Genomic DNA, 10028 nt, shown 5'->3' with positions numbered 1-10028 from the left:
CTCCAGACTCAGCACAGCTCCTGCTACAGGCTGCAGGAAGGGGCTTTGCTACTGCCATAGAAGCAGACCTGAGTAAAAGCAACTGAGCCTCAAGTCTAAGGACTTATGATCACCTCCTCTACACGTGAAGGCAAAAATCCCACCTCTTCCCTTTCACTGCCATACAGGCAGAGCAACAGGCAGCAGCAGCACATAGTGAAAGCAGAAGCCCATTTTGGATGGGTCAAGAGCAGAGGATGTCTGACACAGGGCACAGACACAGGCAAGGACCTCAGCATTCTGTGAGAGCTGTATGAAGCTCAGCAAGGCCAAGGGCAAGGATGTGCACGCGGGCTGGGGCAATTCCAGGCACAAACACAGACTGGGGGAGAATGGATTGAAAGTAGCCCTGAGAAGAAGCACATGGGGCTCTTGGTCTACAAGAAGCTCCAGTGGGCGCTTGAGCCCAGAACCCCCCCGTGTGCTGGGCTGCACCCCCAGAGTGTGAGCAACAAGTCAAGAGAGGGGATTCTCCCCCTCTGCTGTGCTCTGGGGAGACACCCCACACCCCCCCACACCCCCCATACCCCCCGTAGTCCTGATCCAGCTCTGGGGCAACAGCACAAGAGGGACTTGGAGATGCTGGAGAGAGGCCGGAGGAGACTATGGAAATGCTGCGAGGCCTGGAGCAGCTCTGCTCTGGAGCCAGGCTGGTTCAGTCTGGAGAAAAGAAGGCTCCTGAAGGGGAGACCTTAGAGCAGCTCCAATGCCTAAAGAGGCTACAGGAAACCTGGAGAGGGGCTTGGGACAAGGGCCTGTAGGGACAGGACAAGGGGAATGGCTTTAACCTGCCAGAAGGGAGACCGAGATGAGCTCTTAGGCAGAAGCTCTTCCTTGTGAGGGTGCTGAGGCGCTGGCACAGGGTGCCCAGAGAAGCCATGGCTGCCCCATCCCTGGCAGTGTTCACAGCCAGGTTGGACACAGGGGCTTGGAGCAAGCTGCTCTCGTGGAAGGTGCCCCTGCCTGTGGCAGAGGTTGGAACTGGACAAGCTTTAAGGTCCCTTCCAACCCAAACCACTCTGTGATTCTATGCCAAGGCAGAGGTGTTGCTGCCCCTCTGACAAATCTCAGTTCAAGCGTTTCAAAAGATTTCCCACAAATATACCTATGAAACTTATCCTCTGCCACATCCAAATCTGACCCACAGCACATACAACTGCCACTTCTCCCCTCTGATGTGCTCGCTCCAGGATGCCAAGGTGCCCACTATATCCATGTGTTTTCCATTTTATTACATAAAATACTCTTCAAACTAATATTGCAGAGGTGAGGAAAAAACAAAAAAAAAGGAGACCTAAACCCCATACAAAGTAGGATTCTTTAAGCTAACTGAATGGATCATTTTTAGCCGCATGGCTCGATACATTTATGTGCCTTGGCTAAAAGAATCACCTTCCCAAGAAGTTTCTATTCCCAGAAGGAAAATGACACCTAGAATATCCCAGTTCTGCCTGAACATCTTTCCTAGTTAACCTCCCAGACACCAGACAGGAGGAAACCCTCGCCTTCTCATGGCCCCATCCATCAAAAGTTCCAGGGCTTTCTAATCAATGAAAGGCACACACTTTAAGAAGACAATAATAACAAACAGAAAGCCTGCCTGGCAGCGAGGAACACTGCTACGACATTCCCAGTGGAGCTGTTAAATGCACTATTAAAGTTCAAGGATTACACGAACGGAGAGCTGAAGTTCACACCCGCAGAGCTCTGGAAGCAATACTGCAGTGGCAAGAGGACAGCTAAAAAAGCTGACAACTTGGCCCTTAGCTCAGGCTCATCTCTCAGTGGCATCACTGGCAAGAACCACCTGGGGGGTCAGAAAAGTGGATTAGACCTCAGGCTGCCCACAGGAACAGCACTTGGCTCCTTGCAAAACAGCCTTCTACAGGACTAACACATGTTCTTGAAACAAACGTTAACTAAACTAATGATTGAGACCCAAATGTCCTGGGTAAAGTGTTTGCCTTTAGCATTTTTACAAGTTCGAACACAACCCAGATGGGCTTTAGGGATATCTCCGTATGAAATGACGTTTGGATTACCTTTTCTGACAACTCAAAAGGAGACTGCTACTTATGAGGGAGGAGAGGCGAGTATCAGAAGACACAGCACCACGATAGCTCAGACTCTGGAACACTTGAGATTCAAAGGACGGATTCCCTAGTCGACGCCTCTAGACTTTAAAATTCATCACATTAATCCCGGGGAGTTGTAGCACTGGGAGGGCCGTTAACAGCCGGAGCCGTTGAAGCTCTTCCCCCAGGTGTGTGTGCTCGCACACGTACGTGCCTGCGCGTGAGAACACGCGTGCAGCACCCGAGTGTGCGCGTGGGGGAGCGTGCCTGGTCGGGTCCCTTCCGGCGGCTCCCAAAAGAGCTCACTCTGGAGCCAGGAGAACTTCAGTTGCTTTTTTTAAAGCAACCGGGAGAGCTCAGCACTGTTTTCCATCCAGCCATCTCCAAGCCCGAGCACCCCTGATCCCACCAGTGAAGCACTGCGATTGGGGAGGAGAATATCCCAGCGCGAGGCTGGAGAGGTCTGCTCCTTCCGACGTTATTTGCCAGCCCCGGGCACCAGGGGAAGGAGAATGCACCTTCAGTTAAAGATGATGCAGGGAGGGGAGAGAGAAAAGGAGAGGATAAAGAGAACACGTGATGCCCCGGATTCAATCAGCCAGAAGCAAGGAGGTAGGTGCTGGTGCCCTCTCATTTTTAGATTCAGAGATTTGAGGGCCAGAGGGGACCGTGATGATCATCTGGCCTGACAGTCTGTATTATGTAAAAGCCACTTGAAGCCAGACAGTGCCACCAGCTTTTTAGAAGCAACAGCAAGCACTGGGGAGCTTATAAAGACTGTGATTCTCCCAAGGTAGAGGGATGTGGGAATGCCAGCACATCCCAGGTACAGAGGAGGCCAGATACATCCACCCCAGTGGGTACCATCTGAACAGGCAATAGCACCAGGGGAAAGAAAACATCGTTTCCCTTCTGTGCCAGGCAATTCCTTTGCCTAGCAAAGAGGGATAAGCAAGCACGGAGGAAAAAAAAAGCCACCCCTTCCTTGTGTTTTCCTTTTGAACCTTGCCTGGAAAAGGGATCCCAGCCCCGGGGTGTCTCTTGGCTGCTTTTGGTGTTTGCATCCCCCGGGGTGTCTCTTGGCTGCTTTTGGTGTTTGCACCCTCTGGATCCTGAGCATTCCCAGAAAGCCCGAGGAGCACCCGTCCCTCTTGCCAGGCCTGATCCACAGGCCACAAGCTTTTCATGCAGCCTTTGTCTGTACAGCACCTCCAATCCCCAGCTCGATGGGGATGGGATGCTCCCACCACTCTCTTGTGTCCCCAGACCCTCAGAACCGTCTCTCTCCCTGGCTTCCACGCTCCCTGGGATGCTTCTCCACCACCCTGATCTTTCCTGGGAGCAGTCACCAACTGCTGTTCCAGGTCTTCCTTGGGCTTCCCAGGGGTCCCAGCCCGAGCTCCACCACGTGTTCTCCTGCTCAGCTCCTCACAGCGCAGCCAGTCCATGCCCCCAGCAACAAATGTACCTGCCCCGAGCATCCTCTCTTGCCTGCCTACCGCCTTCCCGCCCCCAGCGAGCCCTCTCATGTGCACTGAGCATCACGCATTCCCTGGGAATGGAGGTGGCGGATGGGGAGGGGTCAGCTCCCGCCATGGGCACTCCGGGTTCCCATTTCAATGGCGCTTGAACTGGAGTGTGTGTGCAGGGCTGAAAGGCTCCCTATTAAATTGCCAATCTGATCACGTGCTGCCGGGATGTGGCCGTAGCTAAGCAGCAGCACCACCCCACAGCCGCTTCTTGGCTGGTGACTCCGCTGCTGGCTGCTCCTTGGAGTGCCCCCAAAGGAAGGAGCAACCAGCCACAGCACCCCAGGAAGGGTGAGGGGCAGAGCCAGCTCTGCGCAGCCCCGGGCACCACCCCACTAAAGGCTTTGGTACTCGATGCCCAGCTTGGGGGGGTCACAGCACGAAGCTGTCCCGCCTGCAGGTGCCCCCAGCACTTGAGAGTGTTCAAGGCCACGTTGGACACAGGGGCTCGGAGCAAGCTGCTCGAGTGGAAGGTGTCCCTGCCCGTGGCAGGGGTTGGAACTGGAGGAGATTTAAGGTCCCTTCTACCCGAACCAGTCCGGGCTTCTAAGACCATGCTCCACACCCCAAGGGGTGGCACCGCCGAGCTCGGGCCCGCACCACCGCTCCCGGTGCGGCCCCGCGGGATCCGCGCCCGAAGGCAACGGGCCCCGAGGGTGCTGGAGCGGAAGCGGAGCTGCCGCGGGTTCCGGCCGGGGCAGGGAGCGCCGCGCCTCAGCCCCGCGGCACCAAGGGGTCCGGTGCCTCCGGATGAACCCAGCGGTTACGGCCCAAAAGCGTGCTCTGCCCCGCAGCGCCCGCTCCCGGCACCGCCCGGAGCTCGGCCCGGGCATCCCCGCGCGCAGAGCGCAGCCGAGGCGGAGGAACAGCAAAGGGGCGGGGCGGGGCGGGGCGAGCGGCTCCGCCCGAGCTGGGGAGCGGCAGCGCGGAACCACGGCCCGGCGCAGTGCGCGTGCGCCGCCCGCAGGTGAGCACGGAGCAGCGCGCCTCCAGACGGAAGCACCCCCCGGGCAGTGGCGGCGCGTGCCCGCGGGACAGAGCGGCCCCGAGCGGAGACACCGCGCTGCCAGCACAGCGCCCGGCTCTCTGTGGTACACGTGCGACGCTCTGGCCGCAGGCGTGCCTCTCTGTGGTAGAAGGTGCGCTCTAGCCGCCTTGCTGTGGTGCATGCGCGGTGCTCTGGCCACAGGCCTGCGTCTTTATGGTGCTGGTAACGGCTCCACGGCCCGTTCAAGTTGTCAAGCAGGTATGCTTTTTATTCAGCGCTGAGACGCACGGGGATAATTCCTCAAAGTCACGCGTGCCTCAGTGTTGTTTCCCTCTGCGTTTATTCTCTCAAGTTACATATACTCGTAAGGTTGCGCAATACGCCTGTACCTATCCCCGCTTTGTACTAGAATGAGCTAGAAGGTCCTTTGCGCCTGTGCAGTGCCCCCTCTGGTCATGGGCAGGCCCTCAAGATGAAGTAACTGAGTCTTCCTCCTGTGGGTAGGGGCCTTCAGGATGAAGTAACTGAGTCTTCCTCCTGTGGGTAGGGGCCTTCAAGATGAAGTAACTGAGTCTTCCTCCTGTGGGTAGGGGCCTTCAAGATGAAGTAACTGAGTCTTCCTCCTGTGGGTAGGGGCCTTCAAGATGAAGTAACTGAGTCTTCCTCCTGTGGGTAGGGGCCCTCAAGATGAAGTAACTGAGTCTTCCTCCTGTGGGTAGGGGCCCTCAAGATGAAGTAACTGAGTCTTCCTCCTGTGGGTAGGGGCCTTCAAGATGAAGTAACTGAGTTTTCCTCTTCCGGAACTTTTCGCCTTTTAGTCTTCACGTATGGCCTGTGGGTTTGGTCGGGGTCCCAGCCATAAACCATCTGCTTCTCCCCCTTCAGGCGTCTGCTTTTCCTTATCAATAGCTGCTTATCAGTAGAATCAGTCTGCTTTTCCTTGTCAATAGAACCAGGTGTCTGCTTTTCCTTTTCAATGGTTAGTGCCTTTGTTCTGCTTAGTAGGCGTGAGAGGTACAGACAATACTAACGCCCCTGTACGTTGGTTAACCCTGTATCAATCCCCCCTTTTTCTACAAAATTAGTTAATTCTTTTACTGTGTGATTTATGACAGAGCTATCCGTGTTCCTTCTATCGATTTATGAAGTGATTTTGATATACACTGTATTATGCCAGGTACAGTCATTAAAATGAGTAGTCCTATAGCTAAGATTAGAAGGCCTCGTTTAAGTATTTCCCGGAACCGTCCAGTCACTCCTAGGTTATTTAGCCATTCAAGGCTTCTGGCCAATCTGAAAAGGTGTCCGTTAGTACCAACAAATGTCTGTACCCCCTTTTTCTGTCCTTTTGCAAATTCTGTCGCAACGTTTTATATGCTGCCGTTACCATCCAGAGTCTTTTTGAAATAGTTTCCTGTTTCTACTTGATATTTAAATTTCATTTCTTTTTTCAATCTTCATCGTTTATCATAGATCGTTTACAGTTTCAGGAAGAAAATTTTGTTATACCACAAGCAATCTGTATTAAAACAATTATCATTCCTGGCACCGGTTGCCTTAACCAGGAGAGATCAGGTAACCATGAAGGTAAGTTTTTCTACATTTCTTCAAACCCCCAGGAGGTATTGTCCTTGGCCATTTTCTGAAATCTTTTAATTTGTTTCCAGATTTCCTCCTGATCTGTTTCAGGAACAGCAATTTTCATTGATTCTTGTTCCACTTGGATTATATCAGTGGTTTTACTTTCTGTTTCCTCTATGGTTGCTGAGATATTTATGACTGCCTTTTCTAATTCCCTTACTCCCAAAGATGGAATTAGCCATCTCACAAAACTACGAAATTAGCAAAACTTCTAACCCAGGTTCCGAGATGGGGTATCACAGCACCTAAGGTGCGTGCCCCCTTCCAGTTGGGGGTAGGGTCTTATAAGTACTTTCTCCACATAACCAATGCCATCCTTTCCCTTCAGGAACGGGCCACCACTGAACCACAATACCATATATTAATAGTGTGATTGCAATTTGAATAGTGACTTACACCTGTGGCATTTAAACAAACCTCATACCCTGGTTCCTGGTGTCATACGTCTTCGTACACAGGTATAATATTCTTTGCTTCGATTAGGATTAACTGTGCCAAATGTTAGGTTTGTCCGTGAGATAGTGTTAGAAATTGGAACTCCAGTTAATGGAAGGCCCTGCTCTTCTCCTGATTCAGGCAACTGTGCACACAGCCAACAGTCACTACAATTAACAACTTTAGTAACATTCTGCATTAATTTCAGGTATAAGTATTAGTCCCAAGCTGGTATGTCAGTTATCACATAAATCCAAATTATGACTGCTATCATTTCATATGCGAGGGTCCTGAAGGTTCAATCCGCCATGTCTTCTCTGGTTCTGGTGCTTTCTTTATTCTTGCAAGCAGGTTGTTCCTTTATCTTCACTGCTGTAAAGGTGGTCAGTATTATTGGATATGGTCTGCTCCACTTCTCCTGTAGAGGATCTCCTGAAAAATTCTTAACGTAAACCCAGTCTCTGGATCTAAAAGGGTGAGTCGGATAATCCGTGCCTCTCACTCTTGTCCTCAGTATTCTCTTATTTCTTCTGATTGTTTTCCCAGATTGACCAGAAATTTTAGGAGATAGCCTTCTCCCACTTTCAGAAGACTTTCTCCTTTAAACTGGGACTGATACGGTCTTCCACATAAAATTTTATATGGGATAGCCTCGTCTTTCGACCGAGGTTTAGTTCAAATTCTTAATAGAGCCAGCGGTAAGGCTTGGTATCAATATCTTGACATATTTTATTAATCTGTTGTTTGATCATCTTTTCTACTTGCCTGCTGGCCTGAGGCCTGTAAGGAACATGTAGTTGCCAATCAGTTTCTAATTTTTGCTAATTTCTTGTCATTATTTTGCACCAAAGGGCGAGCCTCGGTCGGAAGAAATTGCCTCTGGTACTCCAAAACAAGGTAGTATACTGTTTAACAATGTCCCAATTACTTGTCTTGTATTATTTATTCTACAAGGGAATGCTTCTGGCCACCCTGAAAAAGCATTCGTTAACACCAACAAATATTGGTCTCGGTAATTCAGAAAAATTTATTTGCCAGTGCTGTCCCGGATAACTTCCTCCCCAGTTGTACCAATTTGATTTCTATTTTCAATTTTAGGATTATTCTTGAGACAGGGCTGACATTGTCACTAATTGAACTATGTTCTATAGATTCCTTCCTGCAATTTGTTCATCTGAGTATTTATACAAAGAGTTGCTAGCTACCTCAATGAGTTTTATTACGTTCCTCCTGAACTAGCTTCCAGAGTTGGATAGGGGATCGCAATCCGCCCATCAGGTATCTGAACCCAGTCTTCTTTGTTTTCCTCTCCTTTGAGATCTCCAATCAATTTTCTATCCTCCTTTGAATATCTAGGTTTAGATTTCTCAATTGTTAATTTGCCATCAGGGATTAAGGGAATGAGTTTGGATTGTTGAAATTGGCCAAATTTCACCTTGTTGATACCCTCGGCAATGCATAATACCTACTTCCTCAGGTAGCTGAACAGCTTTCAGTAGTTGTAACATGTGTAATCTGTTTCTCCTGTGTGTTCAGAGGTCCTCGTTCTTTCCAGATGGCGCCCTGTGCATGGACCACACCAAATGCGTATTTAGAATCAGTCAAAATATTTATCCTTTTGTCTTTAGACAATTCCAGGGCACCTTCCAGGTTTCTTTCAAATCTGGTCGGCTTGAATATAGTTTCATATAGTGGCCAAGCAGTCGTGTGTTAATAGTTGCTGGATTCACAACATTAGTGACCACAATTTCTATATCATCGTGTTGCACAAGGGTGGCCTGGTATTTTAAAAAACATGCGGGAGATAAGCAGTGGGCTTCTTTCTGTTCCAGGAATGCTGATACAACATGGGGCACTAGCACAGTAATTTTCATTTTTTCTTTTTCTTTCTTTTTTTTTTTTTTTTTTTTCCCCAAGGTGAATTTGCGAGCCTCTTCAATATTCGTGACAACTGCTGCCACAGCTCTTAGGCATCCGGGCCATCCTTTGCTCGCTTCATTCAGCTGTTTTGAAAAATACACCACTGCTCTCTTACAGGGTCCTCGTTTCTGAGTAAGGACCACCAAAGCTATTTCCTGTTCTTCATAGGAATGTAGCCAAAAGGATTTAGTCACATCCAGAAGTCAGAGCTGCAGCTCTCATTAGCTCTGGTCTTTAAATTTCTAAAGCCCTCCTCTGCTGAATCAGTCCATTCCAAAGAGAGAGGGGTTTCTTTTAACAGTTCATATAGGGGTCTTACCAGAACACCATCATCATGCATCCAAAGTCTGCATCATCCAGTCATTCCCAGGAACATCTGGACCTCCTTGATGGTTGGCAGTCGTGGAGTTTGACAGATGGCTTCTTTTCTAGCCGTTCCAAGTTTCCTCTGTCCTCCTGTTATTTCATATCCTAGGTAGGAAAGTCGGGTTTGGATTAGTTGGGCCTTTTGTCTGGTTACCCAGTAACCATTCAGTCTCAGAAAATTCAATAGTCCCACCATCCACTGGACACATTCTTCCTTTGTTTCTGTGGCAATTAATAGGTCATCCACATATTGTAACAGAGTCCCCGTCTGAGTGGGTGGTTTGCATGATCCTAGTTCCAGTGCTAACTGGTTTCCAGAAATCGCTGGACTGTTTTAAACCCTTTAGGTAATATTGTCCCAAGTTAATTGGGTTTTCTTTACTGTGTCAGGTTGTTCCCATTCAAAAGCAAATAAATTCTGGTTTTCTTTGGCCAATGGTAAGCAAAAGAAAGAGTCCTTTAAATCCAAGACGGCAAACCATTTCTGATTCAATTTAGTCAATAAGGTATACGGATCAGTTATTACTGAATATCCTCTACAAATTTGTTGATTCCTGAGATCTTGAACCAGTCTGCAACTTTTCTTTACTGGCAAGATAGGAGTATTATATTCCAATTCACATTCAGTTAAGAATTTCTATTTTAATTCCCTCTCTGGCAATTTTAGGGGATATTGTTTTATTCTAATTGGGCAGGCCCCTCTTTTGATTTCTGCTTTAACAGGCAAAGTATTTTTTGCCTCACCTGGAATTTCAGATGCCCATACTCCCAGCTATACCTGGATTGAGGATTTCTTCTATTTCAGGGAGGTCCTCCTGCTCGCTTTTTCTGTTGAATTAAAGATAAACTCAAAACTGCAATTAATTGATTTTTAACTCTTAATTCCATTTTGCCTTCTTTAAATGTTGCTTCTTGCCCTAATAAAGATTTTGGAGAATTTAGCATGCATAAAAATTTTATTTTTTTATTCCTATTTGTTTTCCCAATTTGTACTTTAAGGGTTTCAGAAAGAATGCCTCTTTATGCCTTTTTTTT

The sequence above is a fragment of the Pezoporus flaviventris genome, unplaced genomic scaffold (assembly GCF_033815535.1).
Source record: "Pezoporus flaviventris isolate CSIRO_AGI_PZ_B2104156 unplaced genomic scaffold, CSIRO_AGI_Pfla_v1 ptg000191l, whole genome shotgun sequence".
NCBI lineage: Eukaryota > Metazoa > Chordata > Aves > Psittaciformes > Psittacidae > Pezoporus > Pezoporus flaviventris.
The sequence above is the reverse complement of the archived record's forward strand: the minus strand, read 5'-3'. Positions refer to the sequence as shown.